At 39.6% G+C, this 12,155-nt stretch overlaps 1 non-coding gene across 1 annotated transcript; it reads right to left on the bottom strand.

Moving 5' to 3' along the window:
• Positions 1-5,298: 5,298 nt before the first annotated feature.
• Positions 5,299-5,461, bottom strand: LOC142441767 (U1 spliceosomal RNA). Its single transcript, XR_012783112.1, has one exon. It is a non-coding gene; the product is annotated as a U1 spliceosomal RNA (small nuclear RNA).
• Positions 5,462-12,155: the final 6,694 nt, after the last annotated feature.

Raw genomic sequence — 12,155 nt, 5'->3', positions numbered from 1 at the left:
GATGCTTTGAGACATGTTGGCTAGTTCTTTGAAACAGAGTCCAAGTTCATTGAAAAATTCTACATGCCAGTGACCCTCTTCTGCACAGCTGACCTTCTGCCTGACTTCACAGCTTCATCCTCAGGGAGTTGAGCTCCTGGTAGGTCATCCCTGTGCCTGGCAAGAAGTAGACTCCTCACATCAGACCAGCAGAACACACAGTGCTGTCTCCCTGGCCACTCCTGGATGAGCAAGAATTTCCATAACCAACTGTCCTGGGGTTTCTTGCCATTCTGTTTCTTTTTTCTTTTTCTTCTCCCTAGTTTTGCCCATGGTATTTTTTCCTTTCAGTTTTCCTTTTATTTTATTATTTATCTCAGTCTTATTTGTTTATTTTCCCCCTGCTTATTTTTCCTTTCTGCTACCTTTCTCTCTTGCTTCCTGCTTCCCCCTTGTCCCACTCAATGGGAGACAAAGACTATGTCTTTACAGCCCAGCCTCACCTTGGCAAGTGCCTACTACCTACTGGGTAAGGACCACTGTCCTTTTCTGTAGCACCTGATTATCAATAAACAGCTGCCAACACCATTCCTCCACTATATTACATGGACAACTCACAGAGAGCTGTGCACACACTCACATCCTTTGTCACACTTGTCAGGAGACTGTTGGTGAATACCTAAGAACACACCAACACACAATCATCAATTTCATGCAACTACAACTCCCCAGAATGTCTTGGAGACAACAGACAATTTCAGGTACAGTGCAGAAATGAGAGAGCGTGGCTCAAATAAGAACAAAACAGAACCAGAATCCTTTCTGCGGAGAAATGGCATGGGAACTCCGTAGAAGGAACACAAAGGAATGGTATTAGGTACTGTGATAGGTAGGTTTTGTGGCAACTTGGCTGGGCCAGGTTTCGTAGTAGTTTGGGAGTTGACTACTCCCTCATGAGGCGACCTAACAAAATAGAATCACCTCCACGATGGGATCCGCTATGAGCAGCCAAGCACTTGTGGGAAGATTAGATCTCTTATTCAGTTCACAGCTCTAATGATGTTTCCTTCGGGGGGGAGGGTGACCTACTCTCTATATAAGTCAATACTCTGGAGAGGTCTTCCTTTCTTGCTGGTCTGGATCCTGAATTTGGCTCGTTGATCTCTGGTACGTTGGACTTAAGCCAATGGTCTGCTGGATTGTCAGTAGAGCCTGGAAACCTGTGTTAGTCTTCGTAGACTAGAGAAACAAATTCATAGATACTCGTACATGTGTAGAGAAAGAACTTTATATGAAGAGTAATTGTACATTAAGAAAACATCCCAGCCCAGCCCAGATCAAGTCCATAAGTCTGATACTAGCCCATATGTCTGATACCAATCTATAAAGTCCTCTTCAGACACACAAAACCCGTGCACTGGTGCTGAATGCAGGGAGATCACAGGCCAGTGGGTGGAAAGTCTTGTGGATCCAGTGGGGGTGTAAACAGCTCAGTATTGCCCTCAGTCGCCACATGGCTCCTCCATCTCTAGGGCCCTGGCTGTCATCAGCATTGATCCATGTGTTTTGTCTGTAGAGAGTCTCAGGGAGTGAGCCTGCTTCCGGTCTCCAGCAAGCTATTTATTTCCTTAGTGCCTTCAAATGAGGTCATCAAACGATGACCTGTTTGAGAGATAAACTCCACCTCTTCACTTGTAAGTCTCAAACTGACAACAGATTATGTAACTACCGCAAAGCCGTCAGAGCTGGCCATTTGACCTACAGACCTTGGATTCCTCCGCCCTGGTGTCCACCAACTGTGATCTTCCCGCTTCCTGCTTCATCTCTCTGCTTCCTTGTTCATCAGACCCCACGAGCTATGGGAATTAAGAAAAACTTCCAGCCTAACTTTTGAACAATGGTTTTTGAACTGGACTAGCTTACACATTTCTACAACCATGTGAGCGACTTCCTTGTTATAAATTTCACATATTTAATAAAAATTTATACAGAAATATACAAATTATATATATATATATATATTCACTAGTTTTATATCACTTGAGAAGTCAGCCTAACGCAGGTTGTCTCCAGCATTCTAAAATCTGATGGAGTACCCTTATAGTCATGCATCATCTTTCTTCAAACTAGAGATCAAAGGGGCTTTCATAATCCAGAGTGCCAGTGTGGGAGCTTTCCTTGGTTCCTGTTTTTCTAAATGCTTGCTGCCACCGAGGGGTCCATTAAAAGTTTCTGTTAACTCCTTGAGTGACTAAATGGAAGGGCTAAGCAAATACCCTACAAGGAAGGATTAAAATGCATAAAATCCCATCATCCCAAAGCTGTATGAGGTTTCTGGATGGTCTCCATGCTTCTGGAGGTCTCCGGGCATTCTGACTGAAATTTGTGCTGTCCTTGAATCAACAATCTTAGACATTTAACTTTAATCTGACTGGCTTGTGGTTTCCCCAATGACACTCGACATCCCGCTTCAGTCAGTCAGACACAAAGATGCACAGTTTGTGATTCTGCTGAGTGTCTTCAAGTTCTGAACAAGTCGGTACTCATCAGTCAATGCCTTCTTTGCCAGCAGGACAAGGGTGCTGAAAGGAGACTGACATCGTCTCATCGTTATAAGCTCCACTCTATGTGTTAATCGATTAGTCTTTTTAGTCATTTTCAAGCCTTGCATCATATTGACTGCTGTTTTATTGGGGGAGTGAAGGCTTGGTGCAATTGTTCCTCAATGATGGGAGTTGCTGTCTTGACCCACCTGGGTTAGCCACTGGCCCCTCTCCAGAGAAATACAGTGTTGACTATGCTTTAGACTGCTTCTGCCTGTGGAGGCTTGGCAGGGGCTGAAATGGTAGGAACTAGAAGGGCAGCTTACAGTTTCTGAGTGTTTTACCCTAGAACTTTCAAGACCATTCCTTAGTTATGAAAAATAATTTCTGCATGGAATTAGTTTTTAAATCTTTCTCTAAACCAGCTAGACTCAGTCCCATCAAGTCCCTTCTGACTCCGTAGAGATTTAGAGATTGTATAGACCAAATCAGAACTGCTCCATATGGGTTCCTGAGACTGTAATGATTTAGGGGAGAAGAAAGCCTCATCTTTCTCCCGGGTAGTGGTTGGTAGTTTTGTACCTTTGACCTTGTGGTTAGCAGTTCAATGCGTAACCCACTATACCACCAGGGTTCCAGCTCCCGGAAAGAGGCACTGGATAAAAGGCTTAAACAAAAACTGATGTAACCTGGCTGTTTCCGCTAATTCACGATCCATGGACTTCAGAAATGGCAGGACTCCTCTTTTCTGATAATCTCTATCACCCGAGTCTTTCTGGAAGTGTTTGACCCTGAATGATAGTGAGAGAAGATGAAATGAGCCGCTCTGGTTCTATACGTTTTCCTCCATCATTACTTCAAACACGGGGTCCGGAGGGAGGACAGGATTACTTTATCATACGCCCCACTGCTGTCTTCATTCTCTCTCACTAGTCCTTACAGCTCACCTTCTTGATTTCTGGAACTTTCCAACTTTGTCTGACTTTCTTCTTTATTTGAGTACTCCTTCTTTTATTGTTTGTTTTCTTCCTACCAAGAATACACTGATTCATGCCCCTCAATTGAGGTCTCTCTTTCCATCTTTGTCTCCCTCCCTTCCTTCATCCCTCCCCTGGCCTCCTACCCAGACCATCTTGCTGTCCTTGGTGCCTCCTTCCTGGACCATTATGAGCATGGCCAGGAGGGCACCTCCATATTCTGATTCTTCTTTTTCTTGGCTAGCTTTTCTCTTATCAGTGTTCACCTCGTAAGCTAGCTCAGTCAGTTGTGAAGCTGACTGCATCCGTCTAACTGACATGCTTTTCTTGAATGCCCGAGCACACTGGCCCACAAACTATGTTAACAAGAGGGGCATTCTGTTCTCCTCCTGGATCTGTAGCTAGAGCTCCAGAATCCCGAGGTTAATCCATCAAGAACAATGGAGAGGCAGTCTTCTGAATCTTGAAAGAGTTCTTTAATTTTGTTAAAGTTTCTTGTTGAGGTGCTCCATGCTCAAGTCCATGAAAGACAAATTCACCATTGGCAGTTAAATGTCGCCGCCATCTTCCTGGATATTTTGCCCGAACTAGGCTGTTAGATGGAATGGCTTCTGTTTTGTAGGTTCCATTAACTACTTCATTCTCTTTATATTTTTCTTTCTTTCTTTCTCTCTTTCTTTCTTTCTCTCTTTCTTTCTCTCTCTTCCTCTTTCTCTCTATCTTTCTTTCTTTCTCTCTCTCTTTTCAATGGGATCATGTCTTTCCCCCACTGCAAGGAGAGCATTTAATAAGGCATGACAATTAGCCAAGTTTGGGTGATGTATAGCAAATCAATTTTTTATAATTAAAAACTTTTTTTTTTACCTTTTTCATTTCCCTAACCCTAACCCAACAATTTTTTAAATGTTCAATCAGAAACAAAAGAAACAGAAAGGGATTTTATTTCCTACACAAACAAAGAGTAGCATGGGGATCACCTGACCAAAATACCATGTAAGCCCTGAATTTGGGGCCTTTATTTCTTCTGACTTCTAAGATTCTGCCTCTTTTTGGACCCTCTCTCCCCCACAACCTTTGCCATAAACAGAGGTCTGACTGGTGAGTCATGTTCTAAAGGATTTTCAATGATTGAGACAAAAGCCTAGGGTCACAAAATGGAAGATTTAGATAAGAGAAAGGTGAGTCACACAGGATCCAGTTAGGTGGGTGCAGTGCAGAGGGGAGTAAGGTAGATGGGTGAGAGACAAGGGGCCTTCTCTCTTAGAGGTTCAGCATTACATGGTGTTGAATAGGGGTGATTCATACTAACACTACAGGGCAGAGGAGAACTGCCACGCTGGGTTTTCAAGTCTATAATCTTCCCAGGAGCAGAAAGCCTCATCTTTCCTCTGCAGTGAAACTGGTGGATTCACACTCTGATGTTGCAGTTAGCTGTCAATGGCCTCCAGGACTCAAACTTGACTCAGTGGCCCTGGGGGTGTTTTGTGAAGCAGGCTGGGGAGTGGCTCAACTGCATTACCCTGAAATTCAGGTTTTCATGTTCTTTTCAATCTAGAGCTGCACTGCTGGTTTCATCCTATTTCTCAATAATTTCTCACAGAATTGTTTGCCAGGTCAATTTCCGGCCTAGTGTTCAGGGAGATTTTTGGAGCATATGCTTTTGTGTTTGCCTGCCTCCAGATATGTGTCCCTTTACTAGAGATATCTTCTCTGTTAATTTCAGGTTTTGTTCTTGAAAACTTTATCATTAATTAAGCTCAAACATCTTTTCTTTTCGTCTTTTTAAAAATCTTTTTCATTAGGGGAGAGCGCAAACGCAGTCCCCCACTCCAGAAGTTATGCAGCGGAGTTTCTCATATTTGGGGACATAGCAGGGGTCAGCACATCTGGAATGCAATGGATAAGCCTTGTCCTGGGAAAGCCACCTTCATGATCGTGGCATCGCCCCTGCCAGGTAGGTATCAAACAGCTTTTGTGATAATGCTAATGGATATCCCTGTTCTCTAAAACCTCATGCATTTGTGCCTGCATGCACATGCATGTGTGTGTGCCATTCTTATCTAGTATTTCCAAACCTATGTGTGTGATATGTCCCTTACTATATATAACTCAACTCACTGCCATCGAGTCGATGCTGACTCAGAGCAAACCCCTGTGGGTTTACAGGAGTTGAAAGGCCAGTCTTTCTGCTGAGAAGCTGCTGGTGGTTTGGAACTGGCTACCATTAGGATCACATCCCAACTTGTAACCATTATACCACCAGGGTCCCATGTACCATGGATTTAATAGGTCATTATAATTACCTGTGAATCTTTAGGATATATTGGTATCTAGGCCCCATCTCACTTAAGTCTGTGGGCGGAAAGACAAAATTTAAAAAATACATTTCCAAGGTGATTCCAATACAACACATGGCCTTGATAATTCCTGGAAGATTAAGGCCATATCTTAGCCACTTCTGTGGCAGCATAGGACCTCATATATAATATGAACTCAAATATCCATTTCAGTGAGTGCAGGTAGGGAAAGCTAATAACCACGAGAAACCACTGCACAGTTCTTTTGTTGGCATTATAATATATTAAAAAGTTCATGTGACATTAACTTAACAATCAATAGTTCAGTATCATGAATAGTTGGAAACAAGTTACCTAAATGCTCGAACATGAACAGATGGACTGAAATTGAACACTGACCGGAGTGACGTGAAATGCTGGGTCCAAGAAGCCCAGGCCATAAATAAAAGCTGCTCATCCCAATATTCGACAACTAACCCTTAATCACAGAAAAGATCAAAATAGCAAAGTAGACAAGGGGAAAGGAGACAACAGGAAGAATGTGACACATTTAGTGAAAAATGACAACTCAAAGGTGCTCAAAATGCTACCCAAATAAAGAATATACTTTCTAACTCTCCTAATTAAATCATTACTATATGAATTGGAATCGACTTCATTGCAGTAAGTTTGACTTCTGCTATATAATTTGTGTGCTACACTGACAAAATATATCTGAATGACTAAGGTGTCCCATCTATCATAATTGTATTCACCATTTATATTTCTAGTGACAATAATCTGAAAACAATAATTATATAATTATTTTATATGGTCATTCTGATCAGAAAACCTGATGTATTTTTAATCTAATTTTCTAAAGAAATATAGGTTAATATACTGTTGTTAGGTGCCATAGAGTCAGTTCTAAATTATATAAATCCTATATATAACAGAATGCTGCAGAACAAACCAAAATATCATCATAACTGTTGTTTACATTTGAGCCTGTTCTTACAGGTACTGTGTCAATCCAGCTCATCTATGGCCTTCCTTTTTTTCACCACATTTACCAAGCATGATGTCCTTCTCCAGGTACTGGTGTCTCAAATTCCCATTCTTCTCCAGGCTGTCAATAGTTTTTTTATGATCCACACAGTCAAATGTGTCAGCATACTCCATAAAACACAAGTAAACATCTTTATGGAATTCTCTGCTGACAACCAAGATCCATCTGACATGTTTCATGCTTCATGACCTCTTCTGAACCCAGCCTGAACCTCTGGCAGCTCACTGCCCATCTACTGCTTCAACTATTGTTTGATGATCTTCAGCAAAGTTTTATAATGCTTAGATAGTTTAACGTACTTCTTGAGGTGAGTTTTATTTCCACCTTAAACTCATCTCAAAGTCATTGATTCTTTCTTTGATCACGTTAAGTCTAACAGAAAGTCCACCCCCCCAAAATTGCCAAAGAATTGACTTCAGACCCTATTGACCTCATAAGTGTCAGAATAGAACTACGCTCCATTACATTTTCAATGACTGATGCTTTGGGAAGTAGTTCAGTGGGCCTTTCTTATACAACTTCTCTGACATACGGCATTTCAGTTACTAGCTGAGTATTCTAAAATCTGGCGAGACCAACTAAGAAGGACATCTTTTCAGTTAAAAAATATTTCTAGAATCTCCTTTTGTCTCTTTTTTCAGAGTTTCCACCTTCTGACTTACATTAGCCATTTCATGTTGCATGGTAACTAGTTTTTTTTCCTTAGTGACCTTAACATTTTAATGATAGTTATTAGATTTCTAAGTGTAATGATTCAAAAAAATGTGCCATGTCTGAGTCTGGTTCTGATGCTCATTTTGTTCATGAAACATGGGTGGATTTGGGCTACCTGCCAATTCATGACATGTGTGCTGGGGAGGGGCGTGGAAAGCCAGGAGGACTTGAAGTGTGTAGTGATGAAGATCAGAGAAAACAACCTTCAATATACATTAATCAATGTAAAAAAAATTCTCACAACTGTCCCCGTAAGCACAATCATTATACATGGAGAAAGACTTGAAATTTTCAAGAATTTTATTTTGATATACAATCAAAGTTCCTGGAAGCAGCAGTCAATAAATTTAATATCGACAATATCAAAACTTATTTCTGATAAAACAATAAAACAGGAATAGAAGGTAAATTTCTGAACAAAAGAAAGGCCATATATGACAACCCAACAGCCAACATCACACTCAATGGGGAAAGACTGAAACAGTTTCCCCCTAAAATGGGCACTAGGCAAGGATGGCCCGTATCAGAACTCTTATTCAACATCTTGCTGTTGAATAATCTAAACCCATTAGACAACAGAAAGGAATCAAGGGACTACAATTGAGCAAATCAGAAGTGACTATCTCACTATTGTAGATGATACAATTTTGTATAGAGTGAACCCCCAAGGACTTTAGAAAAAGACTGTTGGAAACGATTGAGAGATTGATAAAGTAGCAGGTTACAAGACTAACAAACAGAACTCAATGGAAACTCTGAAAAAGACATCAAGATGGCAATACCATTTATAGTAGCCACACAAAAGATGAGAAATATAGGAATAAAACTCATCGAAGAAAAAAAGAAAACTAGAGAATATTATTGCAAAGAATTAAGATACCTACATACATTGAAGAATATCTCGTGTTCATGGGTGGGAAGACTTAATATTGTGAAAATATCAGGACTGCCTAAAGCAATCTAAAAACACAATCCAAATCCCAACTTCATTCTTGGAAGAAATGGAAAATTTTATCACCAACTTACTTCATATGGAGAAGGAAAAGGCCCAGGATAAGCAAAGAACGTCTCAAAAAAAAACCCAAAAACAAACGAAAAAGGGACTTTGCAGTTCCTGACCTCAAAACCCACAATGCAGCCACAGTAGTCAAAATGATAGTTATAGAGACAAATGGAAAAGAAGAGAAAACCAGAAATAAAAACACCCATCTGCAGGCAATTGATTTTCAACAAAAGACCTAAAAAGCCTTCAATGAGAAAGGGACACCCTCTTCAACAAATTATGTTGGAAAACTTGACTCCCCATCTATAGAAGAATGAAATAGGGTGCATGCCTTGCCCCTTTCACAAAAACAAACTCAAGATGGATTAGAGTTATAAATGTAAACGCAAGAACCACAAGGATCATCAATGAGAAAACAGGGACAAATTGAAGGGTCCTATTGCAGGGCATACACAGACTACCACATATATTAAAGGAAACACACAGAGTAGAAGACAAAATAGATGACTGAGACCTATTAAAAACAAAACACGTGTGTACCTCAGGTGACTTCACCAAAGACATAAAACAAGAGTCCTCAAACTGGGAAAAGATCTTTGGCGATGGCATAATGGACAAGGGACTAATCTATAGAATCCTGTCACACCCCAATAATAAAACAAACCAAATGATTCAATTGAAAGGTGGCCAAAGGACATGAATAAGCAATTCACAAGGGATGATATTCAAATGGTCAACAAACCCGTGAGGAAATGCTCCAGATCACTAGTCCTCTGGGAGATGCAAATCAAAACAACTATGAGATATCACATTGTGGGATCAGTATTTAATTGTGGGATCAGTATTTAATTGATGATTGTGTCTTGGTGTGTTTTTAGGCCTCTCCACCTGTCTCCTGGTGGGTCTGGTGGAGAATGCGAGTGTGTGTACATTTCTCTGTTCCCTGTTAGTTTAGCACAGCTGGGGGTAGATTGAGGGAAGCTGAGGGTAGGCAGAGGTTGGCTGCTGTCTCTCAATGCGCACAGAGTGGCCCTGTCCAACAGTGTGGTTGTTGAACTGTGCAGACAGGGCTGCTGTCTCCCATTGGGCTGGACAAGAAAACAAAAATAAAGCAAGGGGAGAAAATAAAAACAAGTAACATTAAAAAGAACAGTAAAAAGAAAAAAAAGAAGGCAGTGGAAATCAGGCAAACATCAAGAAAAAATTAGAAACTTATAAAGGGTCATGGAATAAACAAAGGAAGAGAAAATTAAAAAATACAAAAAGCAAAAATTAGGAATAGGAGAAAGAAATGAGAAAAATAATAGAAAGAAGAAATAAAGGAAAGCAAGAAAGAGAAGGGCTTCATACTTGGTAAAGCAGATGGTCAGTGTCAAAGCAGAAGACCCTTAATGAAGTGGGTTGACATAGTGGCTATAAAAATGGGCTCAGACACAGCATGATCGCAGGATGGTACAGGACTGTCACTGTGATTCGGGATAAACTCCATAGCACCTAATAATAATAATAATGATGGAAAAACAGGATTTTACAAAACAAATACAACTTTCCGACACATTTTAGAAAATACATCCATAACTCAAAATGTCATTTCTCTTTACTTTGAATAAGGGCTGGCATAATTTTTTTAGACATTTAAGTGAAAATATCAACACTAGCACATTATTTTAATTATTTTACTTCGCTTTCAAGGATATGTCTAAAGAAACCAGTTTCTGTAAGAGATGTTGTAGAACTCTGTTCCAGACAGAACCTCGCTGCATTGCTACATCACCCACCACATGGACTCCGCTTCTCCACCTTGCATTCCCCATGTGAGGCACCTGGAGGCCCAGCTAGAGATCCTGGAGTTTCAATTCACTTTGAAGATATACTGAATCTTCTATAAGTCAGAATTGACTAATTTCAGCACGTGAGTGAATTCACTTAGTGAGATCTTATTTTACAGCATTTTGCATTTATGACAATAGCAGGAAAAAAACCTATTTTGTGCATTAGCAAAATATACCTAGCAGTAACAAATACCATGGAACTAGGTAAGAACAACGCATGACATGTTGGTTAAGTTTATGAGTCTGCTTGCCAGGACCATGATTCTCAGTGGTTTGCCGATATGTAATGACAAATTTAGACAGTTACGTAATAATGTAGTCATTCTCTATTTTGTGATCTGATGTGGTCGTCTTCCATTTTTGTATAATGGCCTGAACTTTGGAATCTAGTCATGTTGACAAGTGGTAACTGGGAGTACTTGTTTTGGCTAGCTCTGAATAAATAATTCATCATTTCTTAATAAAATCAGCAAAGTCACTCTGTGTGGGCAGAGACCTAGGGCAGAACCTTTTTTTTTTTTAACAATTTATTGGGGCTCATACAATTCTTATCACAGTTCATACATATACATACATCAATTGTATAAAGCACATCTGTACAGTCTTTGCCCTAATCATTTTTTTCTCCTCTTTTCTTTTTTTACATTTTATTAGGGACTCATACAACTCTTATCACCATCCATACATATACATACATCAATTATATAAAGCACATCCATACATTCCCTGCCCCAATCATTCTCAAGGCATTTGCTCTCCACTTAAGCCCCTTGCATCAGGTCCTCTTTTTTTTTTCCCCTCCCTCCCCTTTCCCCCCAAGGGCAGAACCTTTTAAGTAGTAAAATATTTCTTAAAAGTAGATACATTTTCTTGAATTTTTAAAGGATGTTTTCTAATAAAAAAATCAATAGCAGTCATTCGAGAGAAAGTAAAGATGGTAGCATATTTGATGCTGATCATTTAATTTTTCTTCTGAAAAATTTCCAGTAATTAAAAAAAATACATGAAGTGGGAAGTGTGTTTAGATACTTTCAGCTCATTACTTGTGATAATTTTTATTCCATTCTTTAAGAACTTCAAAGTGGAGTTAAAAATCAGTCACTTTCTACCTTCTCCACTACACTTGCACCACCGGTTCCCATACATTTACCAAATCTTTTTGTTGTTGTTGGTTCAAATCAAGTTGGCATATTTGCTTTCATAGAACAGCAGTCATAGAAATGCTTAGGAGACAATGAAAGGCACATTTTTCATACTATCTTCCTTACGACAAATATTTTTTCTGTAGATTTCATTTGAGGTCCGTGCGTGTTTGTGTTCATGTGAAAATGGTTAATGCACTTGCTTGATGCCTAACCAAAGTGTTAAATATTTGAGTTCAACTGTTTATCCTCTAAAAGAATGTCCTAATGTCTACTTTTGAAAAATCCCTTATTGCCAAACCTGAGGGAGAACAAGTCTTCTCTGGCACACAGGGGACAAACATGGGTCAGAGTCTGCTCAGTAGCAGCTGGTTAAGATGGTCTTTCCTAATGGTCATGCTAGCCTTCAGAGGCAACACTGAGGAATACTTTGCACAGGATAAATCTGTTAAAATGAATTTTAAAATCAATTTGAAATATATTTTTAAATGTTCATTGTTAATAGAGGACATATAAATCCATGTATATAAAAATTTCAAATTCAATATTTTTACAAGTAAAATTCACTGACATTGATTATTATCATTAAGTTGTGTAATAATCACCACGATTGGTTTTCG

This window comes from Tenrec ecaudatus, chromosome 2, assembly GCF_050624435.1.
Source record: "Tenrec ecaudatus isolate mTenEca1 chromosome 2, mTenEca1.hap1, whole genome shotgun sequence".
Classification (NCBI taxonomy): domain Eukaryota; kingdom Metazoa; phylum Chordata; class Mammalia; order Afrosoricida; family Tenrecidae; genus Tenrec; species Tenrec ecaudatus.
The sequence above is the reverse complement of the archived record's forward strand: the minus strand, read 5'-3'. Positions and strand labels throughout refer to the sequence as shown.